We start from the raw sequence: 12,781 nt of genomic DNA on the forward strand, positions 1-12,781 counted from the left end.
ATATTGCAAATAAAGACTTAATATTCAGAATAAATGAAACTGCAAGAAATATTTAGGGCTCAACAAAAATGAACTTGAGGTGATGAGCATCTATAAAACCTTGTCCATGGAACATTCCATGAAGAAATAATGAAAGAAGAGTCCTCAACACAGAGGGGGAAAGTTTTCAAGTTCTTACAGCAAGATTCTTAGATTTATGGGAGTTTTCTATATATTTGCATATACACATACTTATTTGTATATGCATGTATCACTTGGGCTATATCTATGAAACAATTATCTAGAATAAAAAATAACAAAAGTTCAAATAAATTTTTGGTATTAGTACTTTTCACAAGATATGAGTGTATCAGTATCTAAATGGAGTTACAAACAGGAATAGGAACAAAAAATTGAGAGTTGACCTAGGGAAGTCAGCTTTAATAATGTTAGGCTTCGTAGTCTCCTAAATATTTTGATTTTTTTCTTCTTAGATCTGAGTGTGATAGTGAGGCTTAAAATAAAAGAGAGTTTAAAAAACAATTAATTCAGATAAGGAAAACCTTTGCCCTCAATCCTCCAACAAATACACATTTAGCAAAATATAGCTTAAATGACATTCTGTTGCCGTTCCTTTTGTAAGAGTTTCCATAGAGAGACAAACCTACAATTTCTCAATAAGGGGATTTAAACAAACTGTAAGTACTTTTTTCTTTTTCTAACTAAGAAGTCATCTGTGTCATTCAAAGAATAATTTAAGATAAAATTTGTAATGACTCTAAGATAATTTGCTAGAGGATTTATGAAAACAAAAACCGATATAACAAGCATTTTCTAAAATACCTAGTTTTGGGTAACAAATGGAATAATAAAACACAAATGTGGCATTTCAAAGGCTCTAAGCTTTGTGATGTGTACGTGATTCTTCTAATTTAGAGGAATAAAAATCCTCTGTCAATATATTCTTACCTCAAACATATGCATACTGGATTTATGGGAGTTTTCTATATGTTTGCATACACACATACTTATCTGTATAGGCATGTATCACTTGGGCTATATCTATGAAACAATTATCTATAATAAAAAATAACAAAAGTTCAAATAAGTTTTTGGTATTAGTACTTTATACTTTGTAGGGTAAAGCCTGAAATTTGACACAATTCTTAGAAATAACATAACGCAATACATGTATGTGCCAGCTGTCCTGCAAAATATTGACTTAAGAGACACTTAATCTCATTTTGCTGCAATTGCTCAAAATCTCCTGAGGATTCCTTGTTTGGAAATACTTTCAAAGACATTTTACTGGTGAATTAAGAAAATCAATCTCAAATACTTTAAATTCATACCTAATTTTAAACTCTAAATAGATCTTCTCAATGTGATTGTTCACCATATTTACCAGACTAAAATCTAAAAGGCTCTCAGCTATTAAAAACAATTAAATTCTACCCTAAAATATGAAATGCTGTTTTAACAGTGGATGTTAAAAAGCATGATCTAATATAAAGCAGTTCTAACAGAGTTCTAGTGTTTTTAAAATTCGCATGTGGTGTTATTTTTTAATTAATAAAATTTATTTTTAAAGCAGTGTTCGTTTCAAAGCAAAATTCAAATAATAATAATAATATGGGGAGATTCCATATAAACTCCTGCCCCACACATACACAACCTCCCCTCTATGACATCCCTTTCCATAGTGATCCATTTCTCACAATCGATGAACCTACATTGACATATCATCATTACCCGAAGTCCTTAGTTTATGTTAGGGTTCACTTTTGGTGTTGTACATTCTATGGATTTTAACAAATGTATCAGGACATATATCCACTATTGTTGTATTATACTGAATACTTTCATTGCCCTGAAAATCCTCTGTGTTCTATCTACTCATCCCTCCTCCGTTTAACCTCTGGCAACCATCGATACATAGTTTTTACTTTCTGCATAGTTTTGTCTTTTCCTAAATGTTATATCGTTGGAATCATACAGTATGTGTCCTGTTCAAATAAAGTTCTTTCTCTTAGTAATATGCCCTTTAGTTTCCTCCATGTATTTTTGTGACTTGATAGCTTTCTCCACCGCTTTTTTAAGTACAAAATAATGTTCCATTGTTTGGATGAACCACATTTATGTATCTGTTCACCCACTAAAGGACATTTGGTTACTTCCAAGTTTTGGCAGTTCTGAAAAAAGCTGCTATAATGGACATGTGTTTTCGTGTATTTTGGTAAATACCAAGGAGTGTTATTGCTGGATCATATGATAAGAGTATGTTTTGTTTTATAAGAAACTGCCAAACTGACTTCCAAAGTAGCAGTACCATTTTACATTCCTACCTGCAGTTCCTGTTGCTCCACATCCTTGCCAGCATTTGATATTGCCAGTGTTTTGGATTTTGACCATTCAGTCATATGGGTAGTGGTATCTTATTGTCGTTTTTTTAATTTGAAATTCTCTAATGACATGTGATGTCGAACATCTTTTCATATCCTTACTTGCCATCTGTATATCATCTTTGGTGAGGTATATTTAGTCAGTTCAGGACTCTGCAATAAAGGACTACAGGCACAGTAACTTGTAAATAACAGAAATTTATTTCTCACAGACCTTGAGGCTGGAAGCTCAAGAATCTTAGAGTGCCAACCTGGTTCGGCTTTGGTGAGAGCCCTTTTCCAGCTTTCAGGCTGCTGATTTTCATTGTATCTTATCACAGGGGAAAGAAAGCTATGCAGTCTTCTGGCCTCTTAAGTGTACTAATCCTATTCACGAGGGCTCCACCCTCACAACAAAGACCCTGCCTCCATATACCATCACATTCAGATTAGGTTTTCAACATGCAGATTTGGGGGCAGTGGGGAGGGATTCAGACATTCAGTCCATTGCATGTCTGTTCAGGGCTTTTGCCTATTTTTTAAATCAGGTTGTTTGTTTTCTTATTGATGAGCTTTAAGGCTTCTTTGTATATTACAGACAACAATCCTTTATCGGATACGTCTTTTGCAAATATATTCTTCTAGTCTGAATCTTGTCTTTCTCATTATCTTGACTTTTCTTGCAAAGTAGAAGTGTTTAATTGTCATGAAGTTTAGGTTATCAATTATTTCTTTCTTAGATCATGATTTCTGTTGTATCTAAAATGTCACCACCTAGCTCAAGGTCGTCTAGTTTTTTCCTGTGGTATCTTCTAGGAGTTTAATAGTTTTGTGTTCTACATTTAGGTGTATGTTTTATTTGGGGTTAATTTTTGGGAAGATATAAATCTGTGTCTAGGTTCATTTCATGCATGTGGAAGTTCATTTGTCCCAGCATCATTTGCAGAAAAAGCTCTCTTTGCTCCACTATAGTGCCTTTGCTTCTTTGTCAAAGATCTGTTCATTATATCTATGTGAATCTATTTGTGGGTTATTTATTCTGTTCTATTGTTCTATATGTCTATCATTTTGAAAACACCACAGTGTCTTGATTACTGTAGCTTTATAGTAAGTCTTCAAATTGGGTAGTGTCAGTCCTTCATCTTTGTTCTTTTCCTTTAATATTGAGTTGGTTAATCTGGATCTTTGTCTTAACATATAAATTTTATAGTCAGTTTGTCAATAGCCACAAAATAACTTCCTGTGATTTTGATTGGGAAGGCATTGAATCTATAGATTAATTTGAAAAGAGCTGATATCTTGGCAATATTTAGTCTTTCTATCCATGGTCATGCAATATCTCTTGATTTTTTTAGTTCTTCTTTTACAACTTTTATCAGAGTTTCACAGTTTTTCTCACATAGGTCTAATAGGTGATACAGATAGATAGATAGATAGATAGATAGATAGATAGATAGATAGATACATAGATAGCAGATAGATGTATACCTAAGAACTTCATTCTTTTAGGGGTGTAATGCAAATGGTATTGTGTTTTTAATTTCAAAGCTACTTGTTTTATTACTGCTATATAGGAAGGTGATTGACTTGTTAATGCTAACATTGTATCCTGCAACTTTGTTATAATAATTTCTTGTTAGTTCCAGGAATTTTTATGGTCAAAACGTTCAGATTTTATACATAGATGATCCTGTTATCTATGAACAAAGTTTTATTTCTTCTTCCCCAATCTGTATACATTTATTGCCTTTTCTTATCTTATGGTGTTAGCGAGGATATCCAGATTGATGATGAAATGTTGTGGTGAGAGGAGACATTCTTGTCTTGTTTCTGATCTTAGCTAGAAAGCTTCAGCTTTCTCACCATTATGTACAGTAGTATGTGTATGTGATTTGTAGATGTGTTTTATCAAGTTGAAGAAGTTCTCCCCATTCCTAGTTTGCTGAGAGTTTTTATCACAAATGGATTCGACTTTGCCAAATAGTTATCCCAAACCTATTGATATAATCATGTGATTTTTTTTTCCTCCAACTGCATCTTCAAGTTTTGTGAGTGAAAGTTGGGCATCAAATTACTGACAGGAATGAATCAAATTGGCTTCTGAATTACATCTGTGTCACACACATGCTCAGAGTAACTGGTCATGACATTCTCTGTCAACATTAGTTCAAGATGTTTGAACAACACAAAAATGTAGACTTTTTTAAAAAAAAACACAAATTACTTAAATTGATTTTAAAATACCTAAGAGCTAGAAATAAAATAAAAGGAAGACATTAAGTGAAAAAAGGGTAACAGAGTTATGGCTTCAAAGACATTGGATCAAACACTTCCACTATAGGTCATGATGAAGTTATAAGGAATGGATTTATCCTCCCATTTTAATCAACTCAAAATCAGGAAAAATATATAAAACAAAGGTTTCTAGACATTGGACAGCAGAAAATAGAGGTCAGTGATGTTTAAGAGAAGATAAACTAATCAGGGGAACCCTACAATTGCCCAGATTGCTTCTAAAAAATGTTTCCTATCAATAATGCAGATGGCAGATACAAACAGAGATTGACAGCTTTCTAGAAGTAAAGATGTAGAGCTCAGAAGGCGCACAAGGCCATATTAATATCTCATTCCTAGACATTATTGCAGAAACCACTATAACTGATGTAAAATAGACCCAGTTTAAATTATTCATCTAGGGAAAAAGAATAGATTGATAAGAGAATAATATCATTGAAGTTTATCCCATCCCATTGTGGTAACATTGCCAACAGCTGGCTCAGCCAGGTTTGAGTTAGATCAATGCAGGAAAAAGGCTAATCTACTTCTTAGATGATGGAGGCTCTCTTGTCTGTTGACACCTCTTCTCTAATCATTCTTATATTTTTAAGTGGTTTGAGTGATTTTCTGGCTTCCTATCAATATAAAGATTTAGACCATGAAATGGCAGGATCACCCTATATAGAATGTTTGTCAATGGCACATGCAACTATCATTCATTAGCCTAAGTTGTGAGGCAATGAGATCTGGGGGGAACTCCATACACTTCACTTCCATTATGCAAGTTCTATCCAAAATAAACCTGTATTGCATTTGTATTGTGTGGCACTGTGGTGGATAGCCATGATCCTTTGGCACACTGGGGTATTGCAGAGAATTTCCTCCAGGAATAGAAAATGATAGAAGTTATGAAATAAAATACTATTTCAAAGCATCAGAAGGCTATGGAAGCAATGAAGACTAGCTACATGAACATTTTAGAGCAAAGATAACTATTCCAGGGTGAGTTGATAATAGTCAGCTGTCCCCTGTCTTCCAAAACCCTCAGTATTTGTCTATCATGGACAAGGGCTAAGAATCAGTCTCGACCCAGGGAAAAAGTTGGGTCAGATAATTACTTATTATCTGTTTTACAGGATGTTCTGTGCCTTGTATGATGCTAATTAGCAAATGCTGGATTCTACACTCACAGTATGAAAAACAAACATATCTTCGGACATTATTAATTGTCCCATTGGGGGCAACATAACTATAGCTGAGAACCACTGAACTAGAATGACTAATTAACATCATGTTGCATATAATATACACAGCAAGTTATCTCTGAGGAATACTTTCCGAGTTCTAGGATGACACAGAAGACTGAAGATAAAGGATTCTAACAGGTAGCTGGAAACTTTAGATGAACATGTATAAAGGAAGCAAAAAAAGAAAGGACCCCTCAGAGAGAAGAAAACTACCTTGAATACAATTGATCTCTCCTCAAATTATTTAACAAGTCATATAATTGCATATGGAGTTACAATAAAGCACCTAATTCTAAAAACTCTGAAGATCACAATGTAATTTCCCATAATCTTTTAACGCTGAAGAGGTAGAGACGCACCATACTTGCAGGCCAAATTCTAACAAGGCCAAGCCCTAGGCATGTAAATTAGCTAAACTAGACTGAGACTTAGAAAACTTAAACCTAGATATGACTCAGCTTACTAATTAATTTAGTGATCAGAATCCCATCCTATGGTTTTCTATGTGAATGTCTAAAATAACATACGAAAAAACTAGATGCGCAAAGACATAAGAGCAAGTAACAAATAATCAAGAAAACTACCAATGAATAGGAGTTAACAGATAATTCAGACTTCAAATTTAAAAGGCAAGGCATTTAAAATATGGTTATTAAGTTTTAAAAAATAGAGTAAAAGCACAGGCATTGTAGATTAATGATAAAGTTTATCAGACAATTTCAATTTATATAAAAGAATTAAGTAGTCATTCTAGGACAGAAGAATATCACATATATATAAATAAGCTAACTACATATGTAACTTTATGTGTGTGTGTATATATACACATATATCTCAGAATTAAGAATATATATGTAACTTTATATGTAACTTTAAATATGTGTGTTTATGTATGTATGTATCTATTTATCTATCTATCTATATATATATCAGAATTAAGAATTGAATGGATAGCTGCAACAGCAGACTGGGCACAACAAAACATAAAACTGGTGATCTGAAAGATAAATCAATAAAAAATGAACAAACTGAGGAATAATGAGAAAAAAAGAAAAATAGCATTGATATACGCATAATTGGAGGCCTTGAAGGAGAGGACAAAAACAAAATTGAGGCAGAAGGAATATTGATAGATATATGGCTAAAATCTTTGCGACATTCATAAAATAAATCATAGATTCAAGAAACTCTGTGAATGTATGTCCCAAAGAAGGATAAGTTCAAGGAACTCTACAAGCAGAAACATCTGAATAAAACTATTGAAAGACATAGAAAAGAATATACTCTAGGCCAGGCTCAGTGACTCACTCCTGTAATCCCAGACTGTGGCGGGCCAACCACTTGAGGCCAGGAATTCAAGACCAGCCTGGCCAACATGGTGAAACGCCATCTCTACTAAAAATACAAAAATTAGCTGGGCATGGTGGCAAATGCCTGTAATCCCAGCTACTCAGCGGCTGCGACACAAAAATCTCTTGAACCCAGGAGGTGGAAGTTGCAGTGAGCTGAGATTGCATCACTGAACTCCAGCCTGAATGACAGAGATGTTGCTTCAAATATAATAATAATAATGATAATGATGATGATAATAATAATAATAATAATGTACTCTAAAATAAACCAGAGTAAGAAAAGACAAGTTCTTTCTAAGGGAGCAACACTAAATCTAACAAAGGACTTTCCTATAGAAACAATGAAATTCAGAAGTTAAGAGCAGCATATTTAAATTGCTGAAATAAAATATCTCCAAACATCAGTTTCAAAAGTAAAACTAAAAAAAAAGATATTTCAAATGAACAAAAGCTATGGAAATTTGTTTTCAACATTCCTTCACTAAACGAACCTTAAAAAAGAAGAAAAATTAATCCATTTGGAAACATGGAAATATAGACAGGACCTCTGGAAAGGTAAATATGTGAGCCACGATAAATTAGTATTGACAGTAAAACATAGTAATTCATTATAATATATTGTGAACTTTAAAATACATGTAAAGCTCTCATGTATGCAAGCATTAAAATAAAACATTGAAAAGGTTATAAATTATCGTTCATTTTAAGGTTTTAAGATTTTATCAATACTGGGACAGGGGTAAAAGTAATTCATCAAGCTTAATATGTGAACTTTTTATACAGGTTGATCACTATACATTTATACATGTGTAACTTATGCAGTATATTGGTATATTTTATGGCTATATGCGTACACAAGCATAAGCACCTTTATATAAATATATTTATTGAAAAAATTCTGGAAATATACATACCAGTATATTACTAGTGGTTATTAATTAACTTGGGAATCACTGGAAAATTTTATTTTGTTTTAAAAATTAAAACATATTTCTAGAAAGAGAAATTATATCATAGAATAAAATGAATAAGAAAATGCAGAATTAGTAGAGCAAAGCAGGAGGGGAAATAGAAAGAAGAAAGGCAGGCAGAAAATTTGACCTAGGATGGATTACAGCTTCTAAAGACCTGTGTTTCAACCCTAACTTACTGTTTCTGATTGTGTGGAAAAAAAGAAAAAGAAGAAAAGTTCAAAACTTATCTCCTTCTTTCATTGACCAAGAAGACCTTAACATTCCTATCAGGTTGACTAAACTTTAGACAGGCTTCCTAAGACTCTAGGACCCTGACCTCCTTTTTCTTAAGAGCATTTACTTTAGAGAACTGGTAATTGTAAAATCCCTTCTCTTTTGATATGTAAATCTTTAAAGCTTCTTGCCAATTTTGATATCCAGAAATATCTTTCTCATGTACCTGGGAATCATCCTTTTGGAATGTAATTATCAAGGAAATAGGCCCCCTAAGTCCCAGTTTCTGTGGGAGGGTAGAGCCTAACTTCAGCTGGGAGTCCTGCTACAAGTTGTAAAACTACCTCTTGTCATGAAGATAGGAGAGTTTACTTTTCCTCTGGGGAAAGCCAGTGAGCAAACACAGACAGTCTACGATCTCTCTGACCCCAGCTCTTAAAAACTCTACAACTTTTTGTCAGGTTTGTCAAAGATCAGATGGTTGTAGATGTGTGGGGAAAGGATTCCCTATTTAATAAATGGTGCTGCGAAAACTGGCTAGCCATATGTAGAAAACTGAAACTGGATTCCTTCCTTACACCTTATACAAAAATTAATTCAAGATGGATTAAAGACTTAAACATTAGACCTCAAACCATGAAAACCCTAGAAGAAAACCTAGGCAATAACATTCAGGACATAGGCATGGGCAACGACTTCATGTCTAAAACACCAAAAGCAATGGCAACAAAAGCCAAAATTGACAAATGGGATCTAATTAAACTAAACAGCTTCTGCACAGCAAAAGAAACTACCATCAGAGTGAACAGGCAACCTACAGAATGGGAGAAAATTTTTGCAATCTACTCATCTGACAAAGGGTTAATATCCAGAATCTACAAAGAACTCAAACAAATTCACAAGAAAAAAAAACAAACAATCCTGTCAAAAAGTGGGTGAAGGATATGAACAGACACTTCTCAAAAGAAGACATTCATACAGCCAACAGACACATGAAAAAATGCTCATCACTGGTCATTAGAGAAATGCAAATCAAAACCACAATGAGGTACCATATCACACCAGTTAGAATGACAATCATTAAAAAGTCAGGAAACAACAGGTGCTGGAGAGAACGTGCAGAAAGAGGAACACTTTTACACTGTTGGTGGGACTGTAAACTAGTTCAACCATTGTGGAAGACAGTGTGGCAATTCCTCAAGGATCCAGAACTAGACATACCATTTGATCCAGCCATTACTGGGTATATACCCAAAAGATTATAAATCATGCTGCTATAAAGACACATGCACATGTATGTTTATTGTGGCACTATTTACAATAGCAAAGACTTGGAACCAACCCAAATGTCCATCAATAGTAGACTGGATTAAGAAAATGTGGCACATATACACCATGGAATACTATGCAGCCATAAAAAAGGATGAGTTCATGTCTTTTGTAGGGACATGGATAAAGCTGGAAACCATCATTCTCAGCAAACTATCGCAAGGACAGAAAACCAAACACTGCATGTTCTCACTCATAGGTGGGAATTGAACAAGAGAACACTTGGACACAGGAAGGGGAACATCACCTGTTGTCGGGTGAGGGGAGGGGGGAGGGATAGCATTAGGAGATATACCTAATGTAAATGACGATTTAATGGGTGCAGCACACCAACATGGCACATGTATACATATATAACAAACCTGCACCTTGTGCACATGCACTCTAGAACTTAAAGTATAATTAAAACAAAAAAAACCTCTACAACCTTTTATTTTATTAATATTGAACCAGACTGAGTTATAGATTCTCTCCCCTATTGCAACAGCCTTTAGTAAAAATCTTTCCTGCTTGACTTTGGTGTAACTTTTGCTTTGGCACTATAAAAAAAAGTGATTATAATAAGATTTATATATTATTATTGTAACAGGAATGTGGGAAGATCAAATGTTGCAAAGGTTGAAGAACTGCTTCACAAACAGTAAGTGGACACAGAGTTGAAAACAGGTGAATTCACAGGAAAAAACAATCCAGAAAATTATTTCAATGTACCAGAAGTATCTTGGGTCCTATCATCTATTAAATATGATGTTATTAATTAACTCTCAGTATCTATCTTGTCTGGAAGGCTTTATTTTGGAAGATTAATTTCAGTGCTCAGGATAGATTTCTATGACAAAACAGATGAACAAATATTGATTGTTAAATACAAAATTTTAGTGACCATAATTTAAATATTATTTGGGAGACAAAATAACTTCAGTTGCAACATTATTATTTTAAATATAGCTTCTGAGTGTTAGGAACAACACAAGGAAAGTTTATAGGAGCAAAAGAACCTCTGTTAATAAGGATTCTATTTTGTTCCTGTAAGGAAAATCCAGTTTTAAATGGCTTAATTAAAATTGGTTACTTTTTACTCACATAGTAAGGCATAGCACACAGGTCTGGTGTGGGCTGCTTGTTAGCACCAGTGTCCTGATAGCCTTTATATCTTTCTGCTCCAACATTTATAGCATTTGGCCTTTTCTGATGTATGCTACTTTCTCACTTTCTCAGAGAACAATGGCTGGCCTAACTCTAGCCATGTCTACTTTGCAGACTGAAGGAAGGAAAACTGGTGGGTGAAGGAGAAAATGCCTGTATCGGAAAAGCAAATTATCTGCTAGTGCTCCCCAGAAAATTTCTGTCCACAAGTAATCTATCCCAAGGGTATCCATAGCAGCAAGAGAGGCTGATAATTCAGATTTTTTTCTTTTTTGAGAACAGTGCCACACAGAACAAAACCAGAATTTGGTCAATAAAGATGAATAGGTAAGTAGGAATATATGCCACAACACCTTACAATGCTTCCTAGGATAATATCATGCAGTTATGATCAATTGTCACACTGACTGATCTCAAATATGTGAGTCAAAAATTAAATGATCTCACCCCCAAAGTAACTCATATTGGTTGACATGGTCAAACATTAATTTAGGCACTGAAGGTCAATAGATTCAAAATATTGTCCTTACCTCAGCTTACAAAAAATATCTTTATAATACTATATTAGCAATACCTGCCTGCGTGTCCATCATTCAAACATTTTGCATAAGCACATTGATTTAATTCTCACGCATTCTATGAGATGAATATCCATCCTTTTTCATAGATGAGGAACTCAATGATTCAGGAAAATATGCCTGTTTATATCATTTTGGTTTTATATTAATCAATTAACCTATGAATTTCTTATCTGATATGGGCAAATGGAGTCATTTATTCAAGATTTTTTAACATTTAACTAAACTTCTAGAACTTTGTAAAGGTTGGCAATATCAAATAGCTTTTGAATAATTGAATGAAGCCTGGACAAAATTTTACAAAGCCTAACCTAAATGCATAAACATTTGTTTTGCTGAAAGCCCTTTGGTGTATATAGGCATGTGTATGTGTGTACTTATGTTTATGGCTATGTGTGTGTATATGTGTGTGTGTGTTTGTGCATTTGCAGACTGTATAAAAAAGAGAGTAGAACAACTCTATGATTGCTAATCCTGAGCTCTTGGTTTATACTATTTAACGCATCTTACTCCATTAATATATTTTAGATGTTTGTCCCCTCCAAATCTCATGTAGAAATGTAATCTCTGATGTTGGAGGTGGGGGCTGGTTGAAGGTGTTTGGGTCGGGGGTATATCCCTCATGAATGTCTTGGTGCTGTCCTCATGGTGGTGAGTGAGTATTCGCAAGACCTGGTTGTTTAAAATGGTAGGTCACCAACATTCATCCCTTGCTCCTGATCTCACCATGTGAGGTGCCTGCTCCTGCTTCACTTTCTGCCATGACAATAATCTCCCTGTGGCCTCACCAGAAGCTCAGAAGATGCCAGCACCATACCTCCTTTACAGTCTGCAGAACAGCAAGCCAATGAAACCTCATTTCTTTATAAATTTCTCAGCCTCAGGTATTTTTTTATAGCAACACAAAAATGTCTTAAATCACTATCTCTTTCAATCTTTCAGTTCTAATCAAAAAATTTTCTAAGTGTGTAATTAGTAATATATAGAATATAGCCTAAAACATTAATTTAATAAAATTCTCTAGAATTCTTGATATTATATTGAAAATAGAATTCACTTTTACAATATCATGCAATTCACTTTGATTGCATAGGATATTTTTGTTGTTTTTACTAATTTATATAGGTAATATTGAGAGTTTCCATCCACAATGAAGAACAGAGAGATCTAAGACCTTTTGGAATCTGAAAGCTATTTATTTCAATGGAAAGTAGACTCTGAAGTCTATAGTGGAAGTTTTTCCCAGCTAGCTTATGCAAAAAACAATTTCTTTTCCTGAAGTTACAGCCTACAATGAAACATTTC

Source organism: Macaca mulatta, chromosome 18 (assembly GCF_049350105.2).
Source record: "Macaca mulatta isolate MMU2019108-1 chromosome 18, T2T-MMU8v2.0, whole genome shotgun sequence".
NCBI classification, from domain to species: Eukaryota; Metazoa; Chordata; class Mammalia; order Primates; family Cercopithecidae; genus Macaca; species Macaca mulatta.